The sequence below is a fragment of the Aethalodelphis obliquidens genome, unplaced genomic scaffold (assembly GCF_003676395.1).
Source record: "Aethalodelphis obliquidens isolate GAN/ISIS:26980383/991018 unplaced genomic scaffold, ASM367639v1 scaffold11, whole genome shotgun sequence".
Lineage (NCBI taxonomy): Eukaryota > Metazoa > Chordata > Mammalia > Artiodactyla > Delphinidae > Aethalodelphis > Aethalodelphis obliquidens.
This window is the reverse complement of record NW_020837955.1, coordinates 7,735,719-7,762,775: the sequence shown is the minus strand read 5'-3', so window position 1 is coordinate 7,762,775 and position 27,057 is coordinate 7,735,719. Positions and strand designations below refer to the sequence as shown.

Here is a 27,057-nt window from a genome sequence, read left to right as displayed (position 1 = left end):
TTCTGTAAACTTCCCTGCCTAAAAAAAACATTCTCAAACTTAGTCCTACTTATCCATTCTATTCCTTAATCCGTTTGGCCATAGACACCTTTTTTCATAGTAGAATTCTGATGAGAAAGCATTAGCTAAACACATTGATGGTCTAATTATTGGGTTTTTTTACAAATACAAATTCCCAAGGTGGTGCAAAAAAGTGAGGTTGAGTTGTTAAGATTAATTTGTTGTTTTAGGTCCAACGCCCAGTTGGCTAAGTCATGACAATGAAGCTAATGCACATAGCACTTGACACTATCCTAAGTGCTGTACGTATATATTAACTTACTTAACCTTCAGGACAACCAATAAAGCAGGTAATATTGCTATGTTCTTTGTTTTAGAAGAGGAAATGAGGCACAAAGAAGTTAAGTACCTACGTAAATGGCAGAGTCAGGATTCAAATCCAGAGAATCAGGCTATGCATGCAACCCCTCCCATGCCTGTGCATGAAATACTCTTTTTTTAAAAATTCTTTTCATTTATTTTATTTATTATTTTTTGGCCATACCTCACGGCAAGTGGGATCTTAGTTCCCCGACCAGGGATAGAACCCCCGCCCCCTGCGTTGGAAGAGTGGAGTCTTAACCACTGGACCACAAGGGAAGTCCATGAAATACCCTTTTAATAAGAAGTATTAAACAACAATGTTCACTACCTTGGAGTTGTTAGTAGAAAAGTCATTCTGCATAAGTGAAAAGAGGAACCTGAGTGGCTTTAGAGACTATCAATAATTTTTTATCTTAAAGCTTTAAAAGGTATTCTTTTAAAATGTTTTCAAGCGCCTCCAACAACAAAAACTAAGTCCCAGCTCCTGCGCTATGTGTCCAGATAGACACCGGCTAGGGAAGGGGCATTTTTATTTACTAGCTTTCTTCGCATATGTTCATCTGGAGAACTTTTAAGACAACTTGTTTTCTTAAGTCGGTTTATGAGTCCTTGAAAATGTGTTCATAATGTCAGTTTGCTTAGCAAACCGTTTATTGGAGATGGTGTTTTTGCACTTATATCTTGAGCCCTGCCCAGGTTGAATAATCAGAAATCTCATATCAGTTGAGTCCAAAGGAAGAAGCTTGACTTCTATAGAAAAGCAGGCCTCAGAGCCTTTTATTGACCAAACTTCTTTCCTTGCTAGCTTCCAGGGTACAGAGAATAAATTAAGCATTATTTTAAAATCATAAATAAACTCTCCTTCCTGGGAGAGTTCTTTAAAGATATTCCTATAGATTCAACCAAAGCGCTGGAAAATGATAAAAACTCAGCAAACAAGAGTTCTTTTCAGGCTTGCCATTGCCTGTGGTAGGAGGGTAGGTGATTCATCACTTACTTTTACTCCACAGTGAAAGGAACTTAAAATCCTTGGAGCTTCCCCAGCCGACATGGAGGGAGGGGCCGATGAAGTGGCAACTGGTTGCACTTGAGTTTGATGTAACCTAGTTGAGTCAGGAGGTTTGCAATGTGGTCTTGGCTGTGCCGTGAGACAGAAGAAAGGCTTAGAACAATCTCTTCTTTCTTTTTTTTTTTTAACAACTTTTTGAAATATAATTCACATAGCATAAAATTCACCCATTCAAAGTGTACAATTCCATGGACTTTAGTATATTTACAGAGTAGTGCTGTACATTCATCACCAAAATCAAATTTAGAATATTTTCATTATCCCCCAAAGAAACCCTGCACTCGTTGGCCATCACCCCATAATTCCCCCATCCTCCGGTGGGCAACCACTAATCAACTTTTTATCTCTACAGATTTGCTTATTCTGGATATTTCATACAAATGGAGTCATAAAATATGTGGCCTTCTGAGTCTGGTTTCTTTCACTTAGCGTAATATTTCAAGGTTCATCCATGTTGCTGCATGCATCAGTATTTCATTCCTTTTCATGGCTCCACTGTATGAAAATACCACTTTTTCTTTATCCATTATTGATGGACATCTGGGTAGTTTCCACCTTTTAGCCACTGTGAATGGTGCTGCTATGAACATTTATGTGTGAGTTTTTGTGTAGACATATGTTTCCATTTCTCTTGGGTACATACCTAGGAGTGGAATTGCTAGGTCATATGCTAACTGTATGTTTAATGATTTGAGGAACTGCCAGACTGTTTTCTTAAGTGGCTGCATTGTTTTACATTCCCACCAACAAGGTGTGAGTGTTCCAATTTCTCCATTTCTTGGCTAACACTTGTTACTGTCCATCTTTTTTATTAGAGCCATGCCGGTGGGTGTGAAGGAGTACCTCGTTGTGGTTTTGCTTTGCATTTCCCTGATGGCTAATGTGTTGAACATCTTTTCATGTGCTTATTGGCCATTTGTATAACTTCTTTGGAGAACTTCCCATCCATCACATAGTTTTTATCTGCTTTGGTTTCCCCTCTCACAGGAACGGTTTTGCAATACAACACCTGTCACTGGCTTTGTTTACCTTGTTACAAAACACAACCTCTAGCAAATCATGGGAACAGATTTATAAAGCATATGAATCAGTCAGTGATTACATGCATTATCAAAGTATTGATTTTAACAGAGTTCAAGACTTCAATATAAACTTGAAGAGAGCTGAAAATCCATTGCAAATGGCTTGTCTTAGGTCTCATAGACTCTAAAGGGCCCATTTTAAACTTCAAGGCATTATTCTTGAGCCTATCACTCAGAACAAGGTCCAGTCACAGAATATCAGAGGAAGCGTTCTAAATAGATCAATGAAATGGGATGGTCACATCATGTGACTCAGAGCCTTTCAAAACCCAAATTGGGTAACTGGCCATCACAATTTGCCTGGGAATGTCCTAATTTTAAGTCCTGGGAAGCCCTTTAGTCCTGGGCAAACCCAGTTGGTTAGTCACCCCAGAGCCACCCTCATACTCCCAGTTATGTAGGTAATAGAATTATAAATGAGTAAAGAGCAGAGGCTACGTCTTTAGGCCTTGCTGGCAGCACCAGTTTGAATTCTGGACACGTACTGGCTTGTGAATTTTGGCATGCTACTTTATCTCTGTGAGCCTCAGAGAAGTTCCAATGAGATATGGTGGGGTCAGACCTAACGTGCTTTAAGTTCAACCACATTAAGGGTACGTTTCATATCCAGTCAATGGTAACTTTGAAAATCCTTCAAATGCAAAACCAAGTACAATTCCATAAAAATACATGGTTTGGTGCGGTCAATGTTGAAGATAATTTTAACAGATTCTCTAACTCTTCATTGATTACTCTCAATTAATTCCTCCCTCTTTCTTCTATCGCCACTCTTATACCAACACCAGGAACAATAGTTTGACTTTTTGGCTCAAACCCTTGCAGTCACTCCCACAGTCTTCCTGAAGTTTTCAGATGACAAACATTGTTGTTTTCAGGCATAGCTGTATCTACTTCTGGGTGGATACTCATCAGGTAGACTAGCAGGGCCGTTTCATGCATTATTTGAATTCTCTTTCTCTTTTTGCTAAGGACACACGAGACACGCGATAAAATTCTTGCAAGGTAAATGTGTGTATGTTATGACTCCATTGTGAAGTATCTAAACCACTTCCAGAGGGCTGAGTAAGTTTCAGTAGAAAGACCCTCAGACAGGTCCAATAAGAGGGGTAAGACAGGAATAAAGACACAGACCTACTAGAGAATGGACTTGAGGATATGGGGAGGGGGCAGGGTAAGCTGTGACAAAGCGAGAGAGAGGCATGGACATATATACACTACCAAACGTAAGGTAGATAGCTAGTGGGAAGCAGCCGCATAGCACAGGGAGATCAGCTCAGTGCTTTGTGACCACCTAGAGGGGTGGGATAGGCAGGGTGGGAGGGAGGGAGACGCAAGAGGGAAGAGATATGGGAACATATGTATATGTATAACTGATTCACTTTGTTATAAAGCAGAAACCAACACACCATTGTAAAGCAATTATACTCCAATAAAGATGTAAAAAAAAAAAAAAAAAGAGGTCAAAGCCCCCTGAATCTTTTTGTGATTGAGGCGGCAGCTCATAAGTTCCCCTCCCAAGGGAAAAGTAGTGTTCGAGAGTGCAGAGCCCAGTTCACAACTCTAGAATTGGTCCCACTTTGATGGCTCTCCCACGACCACTGTTCTGGAAGTCTGCCCAGGTTGGCCCAACCTGGCCTATCATTTCATACACAGATCAATGATTGGCATGTGTTAATGTGCCGGTCTCAGGCTATCAATAACCAATGTTGTGGCTGGACCAGCCCTTCTGGTTCTTATTATGATTGCAAGATGTCCTTCAGCAATGACCACCAGGAAACGCTTAAAAAATAAAGGTTTATTATTTACAGGACCTGGAAATTACACAGCACACCTAGGGCCACACAGCAAGGTCACAGGTAGAGAAAGTGAGAGAGAGTGTGAGGGCCTGGGATTCTGCTTTTACTGTGGTCAGGGCCTAGGGTTTTGAGGTCTGATTCCTTATTGGTGAATTTAAAACATAAGAGCGGAATTTGAAGCACAGAAAGAGAAAAACAAATGGTGTAAATAGTTATCAAAATCAACCAAGATCTCTAAAACAAAGGAGCCTCAACAGGGGGAGGTGGCCTGGCTCTTTATCTAACTGTGGCTGGCAATGTGTTTATTACAGATAGCCATCTTTGAAGTGGATGCCTCTCTGTGGCAATCAAAGCTTAAGGTCAGGTACTTGCATTACAAAAAACAAAAAGACACAACCAACTGTCAACATTTACACTCCAGCATGCCATGGTCAGTTGGGTGCCTAGAAGAGCAGTTCAGTTCAATCAGTTGGATCTAGAGTGTCAGGGTCTGCTCTGGGGAGTAGCAGCGCTCCAGAACTTGAGGTTGGAAATGACCTCAGGAAGAATATGATACCCCTCCCCTTAACATCTAACAGGAATAGGTAGAAATAGAGTGGGAGGACAGAGGTACCATCTGCCAGGAAAACTAGAGCATTTAGAACTTTACCTGGAACTACAAAGTGGTACTTTGCCAATGCCATGGCTTTAGATTCTTTGTTACTGTTATTTTTATTTAGTCTTTGGGATGTTCCCCAGTGATGCCTTTTAATAAAAGGCAAACACTTTGTGTCAGCTGAAGCAGAAAGCCCTCACTGGCGAGGTAGCAAAAGACTGCAACAACTTAGATGCCCATCAGTAGAGGAATGGCTAAGAGGATTACGGTATAGTCTTCTATTAAAATACTAGGCAGTCATTAAAAAGAACAAGGTGGAGCCATCTTCTAATATGGAACTCTCTGTGAGACATATTCAGTGAACAAAACCAAGAACATGACAAGTACATTGATACTACCATTTATGTAAAAAGGGAAAGGGGCGCTATGGAGATAAGTACATACAGATATGCTTATACATATTTGCATTGAATATCTCTGGAAAGGTGCATAAAAAAACTATTAGGAGTGGTTGCCTCTTTGAAGAGGAATCAGGGATAGAAGACTTGCTTTCATTGCATGCTCTTTTGTACTGTTAGATTTTTTTTTTTACATGTGCTTGTATTAAACTTAAAAAAATAATAATATGGGGACTTCTCTGGTTGTCTAGCAGTTAAGACTCCCTTAACCACAGGTTCGATCCCTGGTCAGGGAACTAAGATCCCACATGCTGCGTGGTGAGGCCAAAAGTTAAAAAAAAAAAAAAAAAGGAAGTCCAATTACAAGAGAAAAAAACTCCTGCATCTCACCTGTATTAAAGCTGTATTAAAGCAGAGTGGTGAGCAATAGAATTCCTATTATTCTTTGGGTTTTTTTGTTTTGTTTTGTTTTTTCTTTTCTGGCAAGAAAGTTTTGCAATCTTTAAGTAAAGTCCATATTTGAGTTAGACTGTTGCCCACATACTATTGAAAAAAATTTTCCAACAGTCTTTCAAAGACAAAGTATGAATCAGTTAATAATAGTGCCTGGATTGGAACTTAGAGTTACAATGGTCATGCTCATTTTACATTGATCCAACAGAAACTCTCACTTGATTCTTAGAAAATGAATATGTAATAAAGGCTGAAGAGGCAAATGATTTCATAAAAACAACTTCAAATTTGTATTAGTAGTGAAGGCTAAAAACTATTTGAAAAACTGTCCAAGCCAGAATTTACAATCAGAGAAAACATGAGTACACCCAGCTGATCAGAATTGGGTGAGATTTAAGTTTCTCTGAGGGGGGAAAAAATGACAATTTACATTGATCCTTCATTCATTCTACAAGGTTTTTACTGAGTCCTCACCCAGTTGATGCCAGGCACAGTGCAAGGTGCTAGAGATGCAAATGGAAGGAGATATAGCTGTCATTTTTACTCACCCAGAATCCATTTCTCCCTTTCCTGGTGACAGCATCTTGATTTTCCTTTGGGAAAACACTCATTCCATATTCTTGGTTCATGTGGTTCCTTCAAGAGAGACTAGCCTTGCACCCTGCCTCCCATGACTACCACCAACCACAGGTACAGGGGGAGTAACTGGAAATTTTAAGCCCCTGGCCACAGTGCTGTGTATGGAACTCAAGAAAAGTAATCTGGGACTTCTGTGGAACTATCAAGGAGATAAAGATCTCCCTCCAAAGGAGACTGAAGCTATGAGAATGTGAGGGGGCCAGTAGCTTGACAAGGAGACCAACAGAAACAAAAGTAGAGCAGAGAGAGACAGAGTCTGGGTACCATCATTTGGATATTAGATCCAGCTACACCCAAACTAGATTGCCCCCTGGACTTTTTAGTGCTAGGAACTAATATTAGTTTTCTTTTTTTTTTTTTTTTTTGATTAAATCAGTTTGAGTAATATATTTGTCACTTGAAACCAGAATGCTCCTGGCAAATAGAGGTGATACAAGACTGTTCCTTCCTCTAAGACGCTTGGGTCCTTCTGGAAGAGGCAGACATAAGGTAACTAAATAAGAATTAAGTTACTTTGTGACGGGTGGTGTTATGACAAAGTAGGTACCTGGTGCTGTGGGAACACAGAAAGGCACAGAAAATGTGGTGAGACATCTTAGAGTTGTAAATGGTATTAGAGTTTATGGAACTAATCCTCTCATTCAAATAAAGACTCCGAAGCCCAGACTCATTCAAGAGATGCAAAGGAGCTAAGAATTGTTCTGAACTGTAATCTACCCTCTAGCATGAAAGGAATTTTTAAATAGCATTTTTTCCTAATAACTAAAAATTATACATACTCATTATAGAAAATTTAGAAAATATAAGAAAAGCCAAAGAATAACAGAAAAATCACCCATGTTACTCACTCATCAACCAAGGATATCCACTGTTAAAATTTTGGTCAATACTCTTCCAATCTTTCTCCATAAATTCTTTAAAAATTTTTTTGGCAAAATGGAATCATATTTATTCGTTATCTGTTTCTCAAATTCAATGCTACATTATAACATTTACCTATATTATTAGACATTTTTCAAAAACTATTTAATTGGCTGCATAACCAATCTCCTCCTGGATGCTTAGGCTGCTTCCAGCTTATTACTATTATAGGCAATACAGAGATGAATGTCCTTAGAGATAAATCTTTGTGGCCATCCTGATTATTTCTTTAGGACAAATTTCCATCCATGGAATTGCTAGATCAAAGAACTCACATATCTTAAAATAAAAGTTCACATTTTAATTTTAAGCCAAATAGGTAAATATTTTACAACGCAAACTTAACTTTTACTAGAAGGGGCACAAAAATCAAGTCAGTTGAACACAGGAAGCTACATGTATTATAATAGTAGGGATTATCATCCTAAGGAGAGGAGGAGGGAATAATTTCACTGAGGCAGAATTCCTGTTCCTCTCTCCAAAGGAGGACATGGATACACAATTTGAACCTGTTAATGTGTAACAAGCTATAAAGTCTAAGCAGTAAGGTATTAAAAAGAAACGTTATAAACATGAAGAGAGCTCTTCAACTTATCCTTCTTTATTTTATTTTATTTTTTGCCATACTGTGAGGCTTGTGGGATCTCAGTTCCCTGACCAGGAATTGAATCCAGGCCTCGGCTGTGAAAGCCCGGAATCCTAACTACTAAGCAACCAGGGAACTCCCCACTTATCCTTCTTTAAATCCATCCATTACACTTCCTATCTCCCAGAGTCGCTGACCCCAAGCACCAATCAGATCATGCCACGTCCTTGCCCAAACTTTCTCATGGCTCCCTACTGCCTCCTGACTACAGTTCTTTATAGAGGCATTCGGGTCCCTGAAGATGTGATTGCAAAGCCATATTTCGAGCCTTATCTCCCCATAGTAACCTGTCCCAATGCACCTAATGCTGTAGACATGGCCCCCTTACACTGAGAGGTCCCCACATGTGACCCACTCTATACCTTGGCCCACGTTGTTCCCATTCTCTAGAATGACATTCTCCCCTATCTCTGCTTGTTGAAACACTACCATTTTTCGAGGCTCAAATGTCACTCTCTCTGCAAAGCTTTCCAAGCTTATCCCAGCAAATCTCTCCTTCCTCTTGTTTAAGTTATACTTGACTGTGGGGTGCCAGATGTCCCTGTGCCCTGAAACAAACATCTCACTGAGCATTCTCTCATCAACCAGCTCTGTGTCTAGTACATGCACATCACCAATTAAATGACTGTAGAATAACATTTTTCAGGTATTAAACACGTGAAATGGTACAAAATTTACTAATCTAGCAGGACTGTATTTAATTTATTCTTAGTTGTTATGTCGTTATTTTAGCCATTCTGTTCTTAATCCCAGCCTTCCTAAGCAATCAAAAAGAGGCTCATTCTTGGTGGGTGGGGTGGGGTTTGTAATGAACTTCAGCTTGAAATACAGCCTTTCAGCATTTACTGGCAGTGGGAAATTCCACATTATGCTTAGAGAGATTCTGGAAACTGATTTGAAATTGGACATTATACTTTATTTCAAGGAAACATGAATAAGGCTTGTACTAAAAAAAACTGAACTAAATAAACGTGTTATGTTTTCCCCTCACACTCCCCCAACACACACAGAAATCTGTGTGTCAAGTGCAATCCTTCCCTTAACAGAACCCCATGAAATGAGTCTCTAGTGTCCAACTGACGAAACAGTTTTGAAAAGGGCTTTAGAACAGCTCAACTCGGTGCTGAGACCTCAGGACGAGATGAACCAAGAGAGCCTTGTCCAACTGTTGAATTGCTTTTTATGCACTTCACTCTGCCAGGAGCAGCTGAAGAATGTAGCTCAGTGTGTTTCATTACACACTGTGGGTAGTTGGTATGAGTGAGGTTGACATCAGATACTTGCCAATGAAGAAATCTGCAGTACATTTCCTAGGCTGCCTCAAAATGTAGGATGTGCAGAAATGCAGGTACATTCAGAATGGATGGGTTTTAAAAAGCTAGAGTTGTCGTTTGAAACTGTTCCAAAAAGAAGGGCACATCGCATCTCAGTGAGAAGCCCAAGAACCTCTTCACAGGGGGCTCGCGCTTACCACCTCTGTCGTTTGTAGGCTTTGAGCTGGAGGCTGGGACGTGGAGAGGGATCATACCCATTTCTGTCCTCACGGTGCTGCCAGTGCAGGGGAAGGTAGAGTGCTCTATAAATAACTGAATTCTGGGTGATCAGTGAATCCTGTGTATGCCATGGAGGTAACAGGGAGGAAAGATGCGGGAATTCTGGGACCAAGCAAACAGGACAGACTTCACAGATTTCACAAGGCATGTGACACGTGAGCTGGATTTGGCAGGATAAGCAAGAGTTTGCCAGTGGATAGGGGGCATAGGGCAGCCCAGGCAGATGGAATGGTGTGTACAGAGAGGCACAGCAGCATGAAAAAACCTGCTCAGGGTAGGGAATTGTAAGTGCTCCAGGGAATTACCACAGAAACATAAAGTAGAAGGTGGTGGAGAGGCAGGAGGCTAGGCTGGTGCGAAAGGAAGGGCTGAGGTCATAAAAGATGCAGCTAGCCATGTGGGCCAGGAGCTTCAGCTTTGCTCCATTCTGTGAAAGATGCTTAAGCCATTAGTAGCATGGCCAGATTTGTACTCTGAAAGTCCTCTCTGTGGGAAAGTAGCTGTCTTGACAATCCTGATTTGGCCCTCCAGATCCACCCTCTCCTCCCTTCTCTGTGCCTCAGGATGCTGACCTCTACAGACAGCAAACACGGGTTCCCTTTCCCCCAGCTCGCTTGTTGGGTTTGGCAAGCGCTGGGGGGAAACCAAAGCGAGAAGGAGTGGTTAGGTGCTGTATTATTCAGGGCTCTCCAGAGAGACAGAACCATATGTGCAAATATGTAATGATATATGTATGTATGTAGTTCTATATACGTATATGTATGCATATATGTATTACCCATGTGTTTACATATATGTGTATATGTATGTTTTATATATATATATATATATATATATATATATATATATATATATGTATATGAAGAGAGAGAGGGAGAGGGAGAGAGAGCGAGCCTCACATGATTGTAGGGGCTGGCAGGTCCAAAATCTGCAGGGCAGGCCGTCAGGCTGGAGACCCAGGGAAGAGCTGTTGCAGTCTTGAGTCTGAGGGCAGTCTGGAGGCAGAATCCTTCCTCCTCTGGGAACCTGTCTTTTTCCCTCTAAGGCCTTCAACTGCTTAGATGAGGCCCACTTACATTATGGAGGCTTATCTGCTTCACTCCAAGTCTACTGATTTCAGTGTTAATCACATCTAAAAAAATACCTTCCCAGCAACATTGAGACTGCTGTTTTACCAAAAACTGGATACCACGGCCTAACCTGTCACATAAAACTAACCATCACAGGTACAGTACTTATTGCCTTTGTCACATAAAACTAACCATCACAGGTACAGTACTTATTGCCTTTGCTCCCTCCCTGCCAGGCTGCAGGTTGGTACTGGCTGCACTGTTCCTGTTGGCAGGCCCTGACCTTCAGCTACAGCTCTCTCCTTGATCTTGACACAGGAGTGGTAACTGATGTCCTGCTGTTGCTAGTCCTTAGCTTCTTTTCACCCTGTCCACAACCTTGTAAACAGTCCCTTCATAGAATATCCTCAAGGACACCATCTCGTTATTGTATTTCTTGGCTGTTAGGATCCTGACAGAGACTCTGTGCCACCTTAGGGTTCATAATATTGAAAAACAACCCTCCCCCACCAAGAATGCATGACCCAAACAGACACAAATCTTCACTGGACTGTAATCTCTACAAGGATGTGGGTCATTTTGTTCAGGGCTCTATGTGCCTGTTACACAGTAGATGCTCAATAAATATTAATTGAATGAATGAACAATGAACATATATGTTCACTGAATGAACATATATGTCTTCTTATAGAGAAGACATATATGAATCCATGGTTAGAAGCCCCCAAAGAGAATAATATATTCAACAGGCATGCAAGTTTCTAAAAATGAAAATACTAAAATGAAAATACTAAAAATAAAGCTGCAAATGAGTTCAATGAGAATAAAAGCAATTTTCTTGATAGTTCTAAAGAAAAAAGTGTGGCCACATAGGTAGCTTTCTGATTGAGGGAACATTTCTGAAAGAACACGTACAACAGAAACCTAGAAGAGGTAAGATGTATTGCTTAACTAAGGACAAATCCCTGAAACCAATATATCTCTTATCAGAAAAGTATCGGGAGACTATAACTCAGATTGCATGAAAATACTAAAGTAGACAGAAGGACCATGCCAGCACGATGCTGGAACAAGAGAGAGAAAGAGGGAGGACCAAAGTGGGATGACAGAAATCACTCAAGCACCGTTTTACAGTCCTCTTTCAAACAAAAGTCTTCAAGTGACGTGTGAAAGGCACTCACTCTAAAGAGGAGAACTGATGCTCCAGGTGGAAAAGAAAAAGTGAGGATGCTTGGCCATGTAAGAGGAACTCATTTTCTCATCTCCAGGTTACCTACAACACCAAAGGCTGAAAGAAATGGCAGATGTGGTTTCAGAGATGTTATAGTCATCTCTTTCATCTCAGGGGTCTTCAAACACTGTCCCTCTGCCTGGAACAGTATATGTAGCCTTCTTACCTACCTGAGCTTACCAGCCCCTCTGCAGAGATCGCATCTCCCCTGGAAAGTCTTTCTAGACCCTCAAGAATGCTTAGTGCCTTCCCAGCTGTTCTCCCACTGTGGTTCTCCTCCGAACCCCAGATGGGTATCAAGCCATTCATCACTATACTCCTGGCACAGTTCTGTGCTATGATCTACCTGAGGGCAGAGACTGGGTCTTCTTCACCACAGTCTCCCCAGTGCCAACACTTGGTAGTAATAATAGTAACAACCATAATTACTATACCTAAGATACTGTTTTAGTTTCCCAAGGCTGTTGTAACAAAGTCCCACAAACTGGATCTCATAGTGTTGTCTCACAGTTCTGGAGGCTGGAAGTCTGAAATCAAAGTGTTGGCGGAACCATGTTCCCTCCGAAACCTGTAGAATCCTTCCTTGTCTCTTCCTAGCTTCTGGTGGTGGCTGTCAATCCTTGGTGACATTTTCCTGTTCTTATAGACACCTATTATATTGGATTAAGGCCCACCCTAATGACCTCATCTTAGCTTGATCACATCTGCAAAGACTCTATTTCCAAATAAGGTCACATTCACAGACACCGAGGGTCAGGACTTCAATATATTTTGGGAGCGGGGTGTGGGGGGGCGGGGAACAGTTTAACCCAGAACAGATACACTGAGAGTTTACTGTAGGCAGGGACTGTTCTCAGTGTTTCACATTAACTCGTTTAATCTTTACAACATCCTTGTGAGGTAGGGATGCCCATTTGATAGACAAAGGAACTGAGGTAAAGGGAGGTGAAATAATTTGTCCAAGTCCAAATGTAAAACAAGCGGAGGAGGGAGAACTTCTCTCCCGCCCCCTTGGCCCTTTCCTTCTCCTTCTTCTGGAGTAACTAGAAAGCTAACTTATGGGAACGGCTTACATAGTGCTCCTCAAACTTTGAGGTGCCTACAAGTCACTTGGGGATCTATAATCGGTAGATTCCAATTCAGTAGGTCTGAAGTAGGAGAGGAGATTCTATCTTTCCAACCAGCTTCCAGCTGCTGCTGCTGATCTACAAACCACACTAGGATTAGAAAGAGCATTTTGTTCCCAGGTGCTGGCCGTAACGGAAGTACTAATTCTCAGGACTCAGAACCTACTGACTCAAGAGAGGAGTGGAGCCTCGGAATCTATGTTTTAGAGGAGGAGATTCTGAAAGGCAATTCTGATGTCTAGGCAAACTACTGGTCTAGACAAGCTAAATGTTGATGTGAATCGGCCTGCTACAAAGTCTTTCCTGATTATGCTGTAGCTAAGCTCAAAACATTGGACCTAAATTATGGTAATCAGGACATTTAAAACTGTTTGGGTGGGCTTCCCTCGTGGCGCAGTGGTTAAGAATCCGCCTGTCAACGCAGGGGACACGGGTTCGAGCCCTGGTCTGGGAAGATCCCACATGCTGCAGAGCACCTAAGCCCATGTGCCACAGCTACTGAGCCCACACACCACAACTACTGAGACAGTGCTCTAGAGCCCACGAGCCACAACTACTGAGCCCAAGTGCCACAACTACTGAAGCCTGCGTGCCTAGAGCCTGTGCTCCACAACAAGAGAAGCCACCACAGTGAGAAGCCCGTGCACTGCAACAAAGAGTAGCCCCCGCTCACTGCAACTACAGAAAGCCCACGCTCAGCAACAAAGACCCAACACCGCCAAAAATAAATAAATAAATAAATAAAATTTAAAAAAAAAAACCGTTTGGGTAACTGTATCTCCAAAATATGTCAACCCAGAAGCAATCTCTTAGATGAGTGGTCTGACCCTGCCCTAGATAAGATATATGTTAATGATTTACATGAGATCAGAGAAACTATACTTATCAAGTTTTTATATGGTAAAAGGATAGGTGAGAAAACTAATGTGATTGCTAAAAGAAAATCAAGATTTAACAGACTAAGATAGCTATTAGTCTAAAAGTAGTGAGATGTGAAGTAGTCATAATAAGGTAAAGTTCTCCAACCAGGTTTATAAAATGAATTGTGGAAGTAAAAAATGGAGAAAACCTGGTTTGATCATTTTTCATATAAAAAGGACCTAGAGCGTTTAGTTGCTCACTAATTTAATATAAATCAAGGATGGCTTCTTAAATGCTTCCAGCTTAGAAGAGTTTGGGATTTCAATAATATGCAGAACAAGATGCATTCATATATTGTCAAGGGTTTGCCTCATCTCCCAGAGGGTTTTGTTTTCTTTTCCTCTTTCTCAAAAATAGAAATAATTATGTCCAGATTTAAAATCCTTCTTTTAACGTGGCTTGATGATGTTGAAAATAATACCTTGGCATAAGAAGAATATTTGTTGTTTCATTTAATATACATTGATTAAGCACCTAACATTGACAATTATTAATAATGATAATAGCTAATGCTTATAGTACTCATATAGTACTATGTGTCAGTCTTTGGTCTTAGCACATATTAGCCCACTTAACCTTAGCCATAACCCAATAAACTATGTGATAGTATTATCCCTATTCTACAGATGAGGAAACTGAGTCACAAAGACAGATATTCAATAACTCCTCTGAGGTCACACAGCTAGAGAAGGGCAGAGACAGGATTCAAGCCCAGACAGCCTGGCTCCCGGATTACAGCTCTAAAACACTCTACCAAATCATGTCTTTTATGCTACATGATAAGATACAGTCTCAGGGCTAACTATCCATTAAGCATAATTTCTAGACCTCCACAATACTTTAGAGACTCACTAAATTATTTAAATTTCTTTTAAAATCAAAAGAAAAAAATGAACTTGGGATTGGAGAAAATAATTATTTTTCTTGTATCAGAGAAAAAGGAAAGTTTTAGCACCCATGAAATGCATTATGGTAGGAGGAGACCCATAGGCCCAAAATGTGTCGGGCCCATGAAAATTGATATGCAGTTCTGACAGCTCTACCTGTAGAAATTTTAAAAACACATTTCTATGAGAAGGCAGTCTTTTATTTTTCGCTCCTCCCATACATGCTTCCGTTTGATTTGTGCCTTTTTTTTTTTTTTTTCTAATACCCTGCCACCAAGTTCAGCTGGTAGCTGGGTACAAACCTGTGTCCCCTCAACTTCTATCTGCTGGCCTGGAGCATGTGGACTGGTTAAAGCTGGAAATCTTTACTGACATGTGGAGGAATTCTGTGCTTTTTTTTCTTAGACTCTTCTGAAAGGTAAATGGTCACAATCATGCTTTTGGAAAGATAATACTTCAACTCGGCCTTGTGATTAAACTGGTGCTCTTCTTCCTTTGAGGTGACATGAGAGGAAGGGCAGTAACGGAGAGGGAATTCCAGGTGCAAGCAAGAACATGATCAAAGGCGTGGAAGCAGGGAGACAGGGGAAATAGTAATCCAGCAAGGGTGTGGGAGAGGATGAGTGTGGCAGGTCAGAAATGGTTTATTCCACCTCCTTGCTAGAAGAATTGGACCTCTAGAGAGTATGGGGGAAGGCAGTTTGAGATAGGGCAAAAGAGTACAGAATCCATTTTGTACTGGAGAAGACAATCTCGTCTGGAAGGGAAAAGGATTTCCATACGGACTGATGCAAAGAGCCTTGGGGGTTGGAAGGCATCCAAGCTGCCTGTCAGGAAAGTAACATTTATCCTGGGATGGTAAGTGAGAAGGAGGCATGACTGCTCTTTTGCAACGCAGATGTAAAACACTTCCTGGAAATGGAAATAACACAGGCAAGGAAGGCTTCTTCTAGGGAAATTTGATCTGTTTAGCGCATAAAAGATTCTAGAAAGAGGATTTGCAGATGTGAAAGGCCCTAGAGCATACAACTGAAAGTTTGAAAGCTGACTAGAGGTTAACAACTCAAAGAATTAGAGAAGATAGGATTTTATAACATAGTCTTTAAAAATCTCTCTATTTTTGCTGTACTCAGCTTTCCAAGTTAATTAGCATACATTCACAGAAATTCCAAGGGGGAGGTGGGGAATGATGCTATTAGAACTCAACTAATGCAAAAGGCAAGCATTTCTGAAAGAAACATTTTCTTGGTAGTGGTAACTGCCCTCACACCAGAGCAAGAGGGGCCTCTACCCCAGCCCTGCCCCTTCAGCCTCCCACACTTTGAAGTGCCTTCCTTGAAATTTTCTAAGTCCCTTTTGGTCTGGGACCTGGACTGACACCCACTTGGCCATGTATCTGTTTTCTTCTCTGCAGAGTGTTCTCTGGCCTCTGTCCCATGCCCGTGGGGTCAAACATATGTCCCTAAGAGCTCTGAAACTCATACCTACGGGGTCCTCACAGGGGTCTGTGGCCTGGCTGCAGTTCTGGAAGGGTCTGAATCGCTCCTGCCTAGGACCTAGCTTTGCATCCTTTGTTTCTTGCTGGATTTACACAATCTTGCATTGATGTGTGACAATGTGCATGGAGTAATGCCAACCAGAGAAGCTCATCCGAGCCTCAGGGTTTTCACTGGGGCTCCATTATGTAGACATGACTGATTGATTGATTGATCACCCACATGGTTGAACTCAGTCTCCAGATTGGCCAGACGTTTCCCCCACCCACCATCACCAGGGCCAATGCTGTGACTGGACTGCCCTCTTTGGTTCTTATTATGATTGCAGGACACATCTTAGCAAAACCATCAGGGAACTTTGATGAACAAGATTTATTATTACTCACAGGTCCTGGAGGGTACAGGGTGTGCTACAAGGCCACACAAGGTCGTGGGTAGAGAGAGAGGGAGGGAGCATGGACCTGGGGTTCTGCTTTTATTAGTGCTCAAGGGTGGGGTACCTAAGATTTCATGAGTTCACTCTTTTTTGGCAAAGTTAAGGCATAAGAGTAGGAATAAGATGTGGGAAGGGAGAAGCAGACCACTCAAGTGGTCAGTTATCTAGGTCACCAAGGGCTTTCTAAAAGGGGTAATTCATGGATGGGGGCGGTGCTCAACCTGGTTCCTTATCTAGTTGTTTCTATAAGTTCTTCACACAGCTGGCAATATGTTTATTTGAGGTGAATGTCTTTGAAATGAATGCCTCAGCAACCAAAAGCTTAATGTCAGGCACTGATGTTACAATCAAAAAGTTTAATATTAGGCACTTACACTATACATGTTCTGAGTATGTAGTCAGACATTGACTATTAGATTAGTATTTCCTAAATTCCTAAACAAAAACTTTAAGAAACTGCCCTTAAAATACAAGAAGTGATTATAAGAAAAGAATATTTTAACACACTTAATAGAACTTATTGTCCCCTTTTATAGAATGGAAAGCAAGTTTAAATGAGTCTATGTATTTTTTTCTAGTTGTAAAAATATATTTTTTTAAAGACATGGATTGCAGAGAAACTATGACTTGACCTCAAGAATTGGGACAATCTGCTGCCTCTTCCAAAATATTTCTATATTTTTAAAAACCTATTTTTTCATATAGATGTTTATTGTTTATAAGCTTTTGAGGAACTACGTGTTGTAGGAACACAGACGATTAAACATAAACAGGAAAAATACTTGCAAGAAGAATAGAAGATGGGGGCAATCTCTAACCCTACCATGAAGAGGTCAATATGACATTTCCACTCTTCTTTTTTTTTTTAGATGTTGGGGGTAGGAGTTTATTGATTAATTTACTTATTTTTGCTGTGTTGGGTCTTCGTTTCTATGCAAGGGCTTTCTCTAGTTGTGGCAAGTGGGGGCCACTTTTCATCGCAGTGCGCGGGCCTCTCACTATCGTGGCCTCTCTTGTTGCGGAGCACAGGCTCCAGACGCGCAGGCTCAGTAGTTGTGGCTCACTGGCCTAGTTGCTCCGCGGCATGTGGGATCCTCCCAGACCAGGGCTCAAACCTGTGTCCCCTGCATTAGCAGGCAGATTCTCAACCACTGCGCCACCAGGGAAGCCCTCCACTCTTCTTATTTTATTTTATTTATTTAGTTTTTTGAGGTGCCCTTTCCTTTTTTTTATTTTAATTGAAGTATAGTAGATTTATAATATTGTTAGTTTCAGGTTTACAACAGCAAAATGTTTCTTTAAATTGTGACACATATATAAAGCTAATTTCTCGGGACTTCCTTGGCAGTCCGGGGTAAAGAATCTGCCTTATAAGGGAGGAACACTCCCAAACTCATTCTACGAGGCCACCATCACCCTGATACCAAAACCAGACAAAGATGTCACAAAGAAAGAAAACTACAGGCAAATATCACTGATGAACATAGATGCAAAAATCCTCAACAAAATACTAGCAAGCAGAATCCAACAGCACATTAAAAGGATCATACACCATGATCAAGTGGGGTTTATTCCAGGAATGCAAGGATTCTTCAATATACGCAAATCAATCAACGTGATACACCATATTAACAAATTGAAGGAGAAAAACCATATGATCATCTCAATAGATGCAGAGAAAGCTTTCGACAAAATTCAACACCCATTTATGATAAAAACCCTGCAGAAGGTAGGCATAGAAGGAACTTTCCTCAACATAATAAAGGCCATATATGACAAACCCACAGCCAACATCATCCTCAATGGTGAAAAACTGAAACCATTTCCACTAAGATCAGGAACAAGACAAGGTTGCCCACTCTCACCACTCTTACTCAATATAGTTTTGGAAGTTTTAGCCACAGCAATCAGAGAAGAAAAAGAAATAAAAGGAGTCCAAACTACTAGAGGTAATCAACGAATTTGGTAAAGTAGCAGGATACAAAATTAATGCACAGAAATCTCTGGCATTCCTATACACTAATGATGAAAAATCTGAAAGTGAAATTAAGAAAACATTCCCATTTACCATTGCAACAAAAAGAATAAAATATCTAGGAATAAACCTACCTAAGGAGACAAAAGACCTGTATGCAGAAAATTATAAGACACTGATGAAAGAAATTAAAGATGATACAAATAGATGGAGAGATATACCATGTTCTTGGATTGGAAGAATCAACATTGTGAAAATGACTCTACTACCCAAAGCAATCTACAGACTCAATGCAATCCCTATCAAACTACCACTGGCATTTTTCACAGAACTAGAACAAAAAATTTCACAATTTGTATGGAAACACAAAAGACCCAAAATAGCCAAAGCAATCTTGAGAATGAAAAATAGGGCTGGAGGAATCAGGCTTCCTGACTTCAGACTATACTACAAAGCTACAGTAATCAAGACAGTATGGTACTGGCACAAAAACAGAATGATAGATCAATGGAACAGGATAGAAAGTCCAGAGATAAACCCATGCACATATGGTCACCTTATCTTTGATAAAGGAGGCAAGAATATACAATGGAGAAAAGACAGCCTCTTCAATAAGTGGTGCTGGGAAAACTGGACAGCTACATGTAAAAGTATGAAATTAGAACACTCCCTAACACCATACACAAAAATAAACTCAAAATGGATTAAAGACCTAAATGTAAGGCCAGACATTATCAAACTCTTAGAGGAAAACATAGGCAGAACACTCTATGACATAAATCACAGCAAGATCCTTTTTGACCCACCTCCTAGAGAAATGGAAATAAAAACAAAAATAAACAAATGGGATCTAATGAGACTTAAAAGCTTTTCACAGCAAAGGAAACCATAAATGAGACAAAAAGACAACCCTCAGAATGGGAGAAAATATTTGCAAATGAAGCAACTGACAAAGGATTAATCTCCAAGATTTACAAGCAGCTCATACAGCTCAATAACAAAAAAACAAACAACCCAATCCAAAAATGGGCAGAAGACCTAAATAGACATTTTTCCAAAGAAGATATATAGATTGCCAACAAGCACATGAAAGAATCTTCAACATCACTAATCATTAGAGAAATGCAAATCAAAACTACAATGAGATATCATCTCACACTGGTCAGAATGGCCATCATCAAAAATCTAGAAGCAATAAATGCTGGAGAGGGTGTGGAGAAAAGGGAACACTCTTGCACTGTTGGTGGGAATGTAAATTGATACAGTCAGTATGGAGGTTCCTTAAAAAACTAAAAATAGAACTACCATACAACCCAGCAATCCCACTACTGGGCATATACCCTGAGAAAACCATAATTCAAAAAGAGTCATGTACCAAAATGTTCATTGCAGCTCTATTTACAATAGCCAGTACATGGAAGCAGCCTAAGTGTCCATCTTCGGATGAATGGATAAAGAAGATGTGGCACATATATACAATGGGATATTACTCAGCCATAAAAAGAAACGAAATTGAAATATTTGTAGAGGTGGATGGACCTAGAGTCTGTCATACAGAGTGAAGTAAGTCAGAAATACAAAAAACAAACACCGTATGCTAACATATATATATGGAATCTAAGAAAAGAAAAAGAAAAAAGAAAAGGTCATGAAGAACCTAGGGGTAAGACGGGAATAAAGACACAGACCTACACACTACCAAACATCAAATAGATAGCTAGTGGGAAGCAGCCGCATAGCACAGGGAGATCAGCTCGGTGCTTTGCGATCACTTAGAGGAGTGTGATAGGGAGGGTGGCAGGGAGGGAGATGCAAGAGGGAAGAAATATGGAAACATATGTATATGTATAACTGATTCAGTTTGTTATAAAGCAGAAACTAACACACCATTGTAAAGCAATTATACTCCAATAAAGATGTTAAAAAAAAAAATCTGCCTTACAATGCAGGGGACGCAGGTTCAATCCCTGGTCAGGGAACTAAGATCCCACATGCCGCAGGGCAACTAAGCCTGTACGCCACAACTACTGAGCCTGCGTCCCACAAACTACAGAGCGTAGACGCTCTGGAAGCCGCATGCCACAACGACAGAGCCCATGTGCCCTAGAGCCTGCGCGCCACAACTAGAGAAAAGAAAATCTGCACGTCACAGCTAGAGAGAAGCCCGCACACCACAACAAAGGTCCACGCACCAACGAAAGATCCCTCATGCCTCAACAAAGATCCTGTGTGCTGCAACTAAGACCCGTCACAGCCAAAAGTAACTAAAATAAATAAATAATAAATAAATATTTTTTTAAAAAAAGATAATTTATCTGTGTTATCTTGGAGTCCACCTTATAGAAATACCAGTGACTTGATCTAGATAAACTTTGTACCAACCGTGACTTTTTCTTACTCCTGCCAGTCCTTTGTATCTCAAAGCTCCAGTTCAATCAGTACATACAGTAGTCATTGCTCTGGATTAGGCTGTACCACAGATACAAAAATAAATAAAGTAGGAAATCACGGTCTAGTGAAGAGTAAATAAACAACCGAACCGCGAAGGAAAACAGAATGTGATAAGTGCTCTAACCCAGCAGCAAAGTTTTTATGAATCATACAGGGAAGAGGAAATTATTCAAACTGAGGGTCAGAAAAAAGGGCCACAGGAGGAAGTATTATTTTAGGTTTGCTGTAAAGCTAAAAGAATTTGACAGGGACTGGCTTTTCTTACAAAGATCTAGTTTTTTTTTTTTATTGATCAGGTTTACAAAAGAAAGTCTGCCCTCAAACTGAGAGTAATTCAAGAGACTTTTTATCCACTGGGGAGAGTAGGACCTGGGCCAGGAAAACTTGGGCTAGATTCAGTTGGTTAAATGGAGGTTTCCAGAAATGAGAAAATTCCAAGACTTAACTCCTAAGCTTTACTCCTGTTGTTTCTCAGAACATGTAGAGTGGGCGCTTTGGGTCACGTGGTAAAGGTCGACATGGAGACTGAGTTCAACTATGTGGGCAATCAATCAATCTGTCAATCAATCACATCTACACAATGGAGCCCCAATAAAAACTCTGAATACTTCTTTTTTTTTTTTGGCTGCGCTGTCTGGCATGCGGGATCTTAGTTCCCCCACCAGGGATTGAACTCGTGCCCCTGTAGTGGAAGCACAGAGTCTTAACCCCTGGACCACGAGGGAAGTCCCTGAATACTTCTTAAATCAATACATTCTACACTTGAAACTTTTTTAAAAATTAAATTAAAAATTTTAAGAACACTGAGGCTCTGATGTGCTTCTCTGGTTGGCAACACTCTTTGCACACTGTTACACATTGATGCCAGGAGGGTAAGGCATCCTGACTCCACAGGAGAGGACAATGGAAGCTTTGCATTGGGTAGCCCTTAAACTCTGCCAATGTGTCTCTTTCTTTAGCTGATCTTAATCCTTTCCTTGTAATAAACCATAACCATAAGCATAAGAACTTTCAGTGAGTTCTATGAGTTCTCTGCACAAGGTATTAAATCTGAGAGTGATTTTGGGATCCTCTGAAGTTGCAGCTGGTGTCAGAAGTGAGAGCAATCTTGGAGACTGTTCCTGTTAACTTTGTAGTTGGCTGAAACTCCTTAGAGTGGATGTGGGAAGTGAGGGCAGCCTTCTGTGGAAACTGGGCCCTCAAACTTTGCAGTAGGGCTAACTCTGGGCAAATATTTACAAAAATCCACCAGGTATTAAGCTGCAGAACATGTCTCAACAAAGTGCAAGAATTAGTAATATGAAGATCACTTTTTATGACAACAATGCATCCGTCTTAAAAATAATTAAAAACAACAAATAAAGACCCCCCCATATACTAGGAATTTTAAAATTGTACTATTAAGTAGTTTATGGATCAACATAGAAATTATATGGAAATTAGAAAATACTTGAAAACGAGTAATATTAAAAATACTATCCAAACTTGTAGATGCAAATAAAGCTGCTCTTTGAAGAAAATTTAAACACATTAGAAAAAAGGAATGTTAAAAGTTAAAAACACCCAACTTGGTAGGTTTGAGAAAGAACATCAGAATGACTCCTAAAAATCTAGAAAGAAGGAAATAATAAAAGTAGATGAAGAAACTAATGAAATAAAAAGAAAAAATCCAACAGATTATATTATGAAGTTTTAACTAACATACTCTCAAAGTGGACATTAGCTTAAAAATATTTACTGCAAAGAAACCACAGGTTGAAGAGGATACTAATAATGTAAACACAAGTAACAATAAAATTGAAGAGCTGACATTTCTCACACTTCCTAGTACAATCTTTACAGAAAGAAATTAGGTCCCCTCTAAACAGCAAGCTAGTAAACTTGAGGTATGGAAAGAACATTTTGTAAAGGAATCTTTGAAAATGTATCCATTGTCCTGCAGTTTTTGTTGCTAAAATTACATAAATGTAATAACACTGTCTAAATACTCTCATAGTTACCCTTTTGAAAATATGGAAGGAGAATTTGCTAACCTGTTTTAAAAATCTTCTAAATGAAAAGTTTTAGTGAGTTTTGTATATATGTGTTAAAAAGGGGAAAAATGCAATGTGTAACTATTGGTTTGCAAGAACAACTCACAGACATCAGAAAAGATGGAAATTCACTAGCCAGATCTTCACTAGCCAGATCTTCAGCCAAACATTTGCATAACTGGTGAATGTGATAGAAAATTATGAGTAAAAGGAGCCAATGATGAATTTTTTTTTCCATTTGATCTAAGAATCTTTGTGAGTTATTGTTTCAGCAGAGCCATACATTAAGAACCAGGTAATGAGACATAGATCAATGGAATAGAATTGAGAGTTAAAAAAAAAACATACATTTACAGTCAGCTGATTTTTTTTTTCTCTGTTGTGGCCTCTCCTGTTGCGGAGCACAGGCTCCGGACGCGCAGGCTCAGCGGCCATGGCTCACGGGCCCAGGCGCTCCGCGGCATGTGGGATCTTCCCAGACCGGGGCACAAACCCGTGTCCCCTGCATTGGCAGGCAGACTCTCAACCACTGCGCCACCAGGGAAGCCCCTGATTTTTTTTTTTTTCAACATCTTTATTGGAGTATAATTGCTTTACAATGTTGTGTTAGTTTCTGCTGTATAACAAAGTGAATCAGCTATATGCATTCGTATATCCCCATAACCCCTCCCTCTTGCGTCTCCTTCCCACCCTCCTTATCCCACCCCTCTAAGTGGTCACAAAGCACTGAGCTGATCTCCCTGTGCCATGCAGCTGCTTCCCACTAGCTATCTATTTTATTTGGTAGTGTATATATGTCAATGCTACTCTCTCACTTCGTCCCAGCTTACCCTTCCCCCTCCACGTGTCCTCAAGTCCATTCTCTACATCTGTGTCTTTATTCCTGTCCTGTCCCTAGGTTCAGTTGATTTTTGACAAGCTTACCATGACAATTCAATGAAGGAAAGAATAGTGTTTTCAACAAATATGCTGGCACAACTAGCTATCCACATTCAAAGAATAAAGTTGAACCCCTTCCGCACACCATATACAAAAATGAACTCAAACTGGACCTAAATGTAATAACTAAACGTATAAAACTCTTAGAAGAAAACATAGATGTAAAGCTTTAGTACCTTGGATTAGGCACTGGTTTTTTAGATATGGCACCAAAAGCATATGAATCCAAAGAAACATAAGAGGTAATTGACTTCATCAAAATAAAAACTTTTGTTCTTCAAAGGCCACTATCAAAAAAGTGAAAAGATAACCCACAAGATAAAAAAAAATTTGTAAATCATATATTCAATAAGGGTCTATTGTCCAGAATATGTAATTTATTACTCAACAATAAAAAGATAAATAACTCAACTTAAAAATAAACAAAGAATTTGAGTAGACATTTCTCCAAAGAAGATATACAAACTACCAACATGCCCATGAAAAGATGCTCAGCATCATTAGTGATTAGGGAAATGTAAATCAAAACCACAGTGAGATACTACTCACACTCACTAAGACAGCTATAATAAAAAGACAGACAATAGCAAGGGCTGGTGAGGGTATGGAGAAATTGGAACCCTCATAAGACTGCTGGTGGGATTGTAAAATGGTGCACCCACTTTGGAAAACCATCTGGCATTTCCTCAAATGGTTAAACATAGAGTTAGCACATGACTCGGCAATTTTTTAAGTCCACACAAAAGCTTGTACAGGCAATTTTTTAAGTCCACACAAAAGCTTGTACATAAATGTTCATAGCAGCATTATTCATAATAGCCAAAAAGTGGAAACAACCCAAGTGTGCATCAACTGATGAAGAAATAAAGATAATGTAGTACATCTATACAATACAATATTATATGGCCATCAAACAGAATGAAGTACTGATACATGCTACAACATGGATGAATCTTGAAAACATTATGCTAAGTGAGAGAAGCCAGACACAGAAAGCCATATACTGTACGAATCCGTTTATGTGAAATGACAGTAATAGGCAAATCCATGAAGACAGAAAATAGATTAGTGGTTGCCAGGGGCCAGCGGGAGAAGGAACTTGGAGTGACTGCTGATGAGTATGGGGTTTCGTTTGGAGGTGATGAAAATATTCTAAAATTAGATAGTGGTGATTGTTGCATGACTTTGTGAATGTGCTAAAAACCACTGAATTGTATAAATTAAAAGGGTGAATTTTATGGTATGTGAATTATATCTCAATTTTTTAAAGATTTAAAAAATACAAGTATTGTAATAAACTGAACTAGTCCAAAATTTTGAACCGCAGCATCACAGAGTCACAACTGGTTTTTTTGTTGTTTGTTTGTTTTATTTTTTGGCCGCCCTGCACGGCATTGTGTGATCCTAGTTCCCCGACCAGGGATCGAACCTGCGCCCCGTGCAGTGGAAGCTCGGAGTACTAACCACTGGACCACCAGGGAAGTCCACAAACTGTTTTTCTTTTTAAAGAAAGAAGTATATTTAATCATCTTGCTCTCACTAGCAAAAACAATTTTTTGTACCGTCACTAATTAAAATGTAATTTAAAAGTACCTTTAAGATAGTTTAACCTTTATCTTATCCTTTAAATTTTAATTCTGGCCTATTTCATATTGTACATAAAATAGTAATGCAGCAGTACGGGGATATAGTTTCTAAATATGTAAATATACATATATTGGATATAATGCACGAGGGCTTTTATGGATGTGGAGCACAATCAACAAAGTTAGAGGCCACTGCTTTGGTGTCTTGTTAGATGACAGTCAGGAAAGAAACCTCAGGGAAATGGATATAAGAAAATCAGCAAGAGGTACTGACATATCAAATCTTAGTTTATATTAAGAATACCAAAGGAATTTATATACATGATTAAAATAAAAGCTAATCTGAAAGTCTCTACTGGAAAATACTCTGAAGTTATAATTTTAACTCATTTCAATTCTTCATCATGCGGTGGCAATTTGGTACTAAGCAAATTTCCATTCTGTGTTTCTCCACAGGAGAGGGTCACATCTTATATACTGTGTACTAAAAATACATCCTTCGAGAATAATAGTGTTACAGTTCTTTCTTCAGTTGTGTCCCTGACTGCTAGCCAGGTGTTGGCTTGCTTTACCAATTCAGCTGGTACCGCAGACGTTGTCTGGTCCAGTGTCCAATTTCTTTTCTCCACTTGCCCTGGAAAAAGACAGTGGTGTCCCTGTAGTCTGTGATCTGTCTCTTCAAATGTTTGCCTGACCTCATTATCCAGAACACTCTATAAATGTAGTCTGCTACACAGCCCTGAGTCTGTGAAGGAGCAGAATACTCTCTTGAAAGTGACAAAGCAAAATAGAATGATCTGTCTAGCCAGGCTTGGAAAATACAGTTGCCAGGTTCCTACTGGTTTGGAGAAAATGCATGAGCAATGTGCCGGCCACCACCCTCTGTTCCTGAAACACTGCTGTGAAATTTTATAGAAGAATCAAAAACTAAGAGGAAAGCCTGCCCCTTTGCTGGCATATCTGCCCACTAGCTGTTCTTCAGGAAGTGCTTTGTACTGTATGAGTGATCACGAAGCTCAGAGCATGGCTGCACACATATCCCCACATCGCCGGTTAGTTGGCCCATAGATTTAATGTCTTTCCTTTCAGTAGGGTGACACCGTGGGAAGACTACCCAGAAAAGTTGTGTTTGAATTTCTGGTCTTCCACCTACTGGCCTTGGGGAATCACTCAACTTCTCTGATCCTTGGTATTCTCATCTGTAAAATGGAGATAAGGACAACTACTGTGTATGGCTGTTGTGCAGCTGAAATAAGAGAATATATCTAAAAACAGCACAGTGTCTGGCACACAGTAGATACTCAACAAATGTTAGATTTATTTTTTGCAAGTCAGGGATACAGGATCTGGGGTGATTCCCCTTTATCATCCCACAAGAACTATCACTGAC

At 40.0% G+C, this 27,057-nt stretch overlaps 1 protein-coding gene across 1 annotated transcript in view; it reads right to left on the bottom strand.

Annotated features, from left to right (window-relative positions):
- MINPP1 (multiple inositol-polyphosphate phosphatase 1) overlaps positions 1-27,057 on the bottom strand; it is a 167,971-nt gene that overhangs the window by 65,831 nt on the left and 75,083 nt on the right. The gene's annotated exons all lie outside the window — the stretch shown is intronic.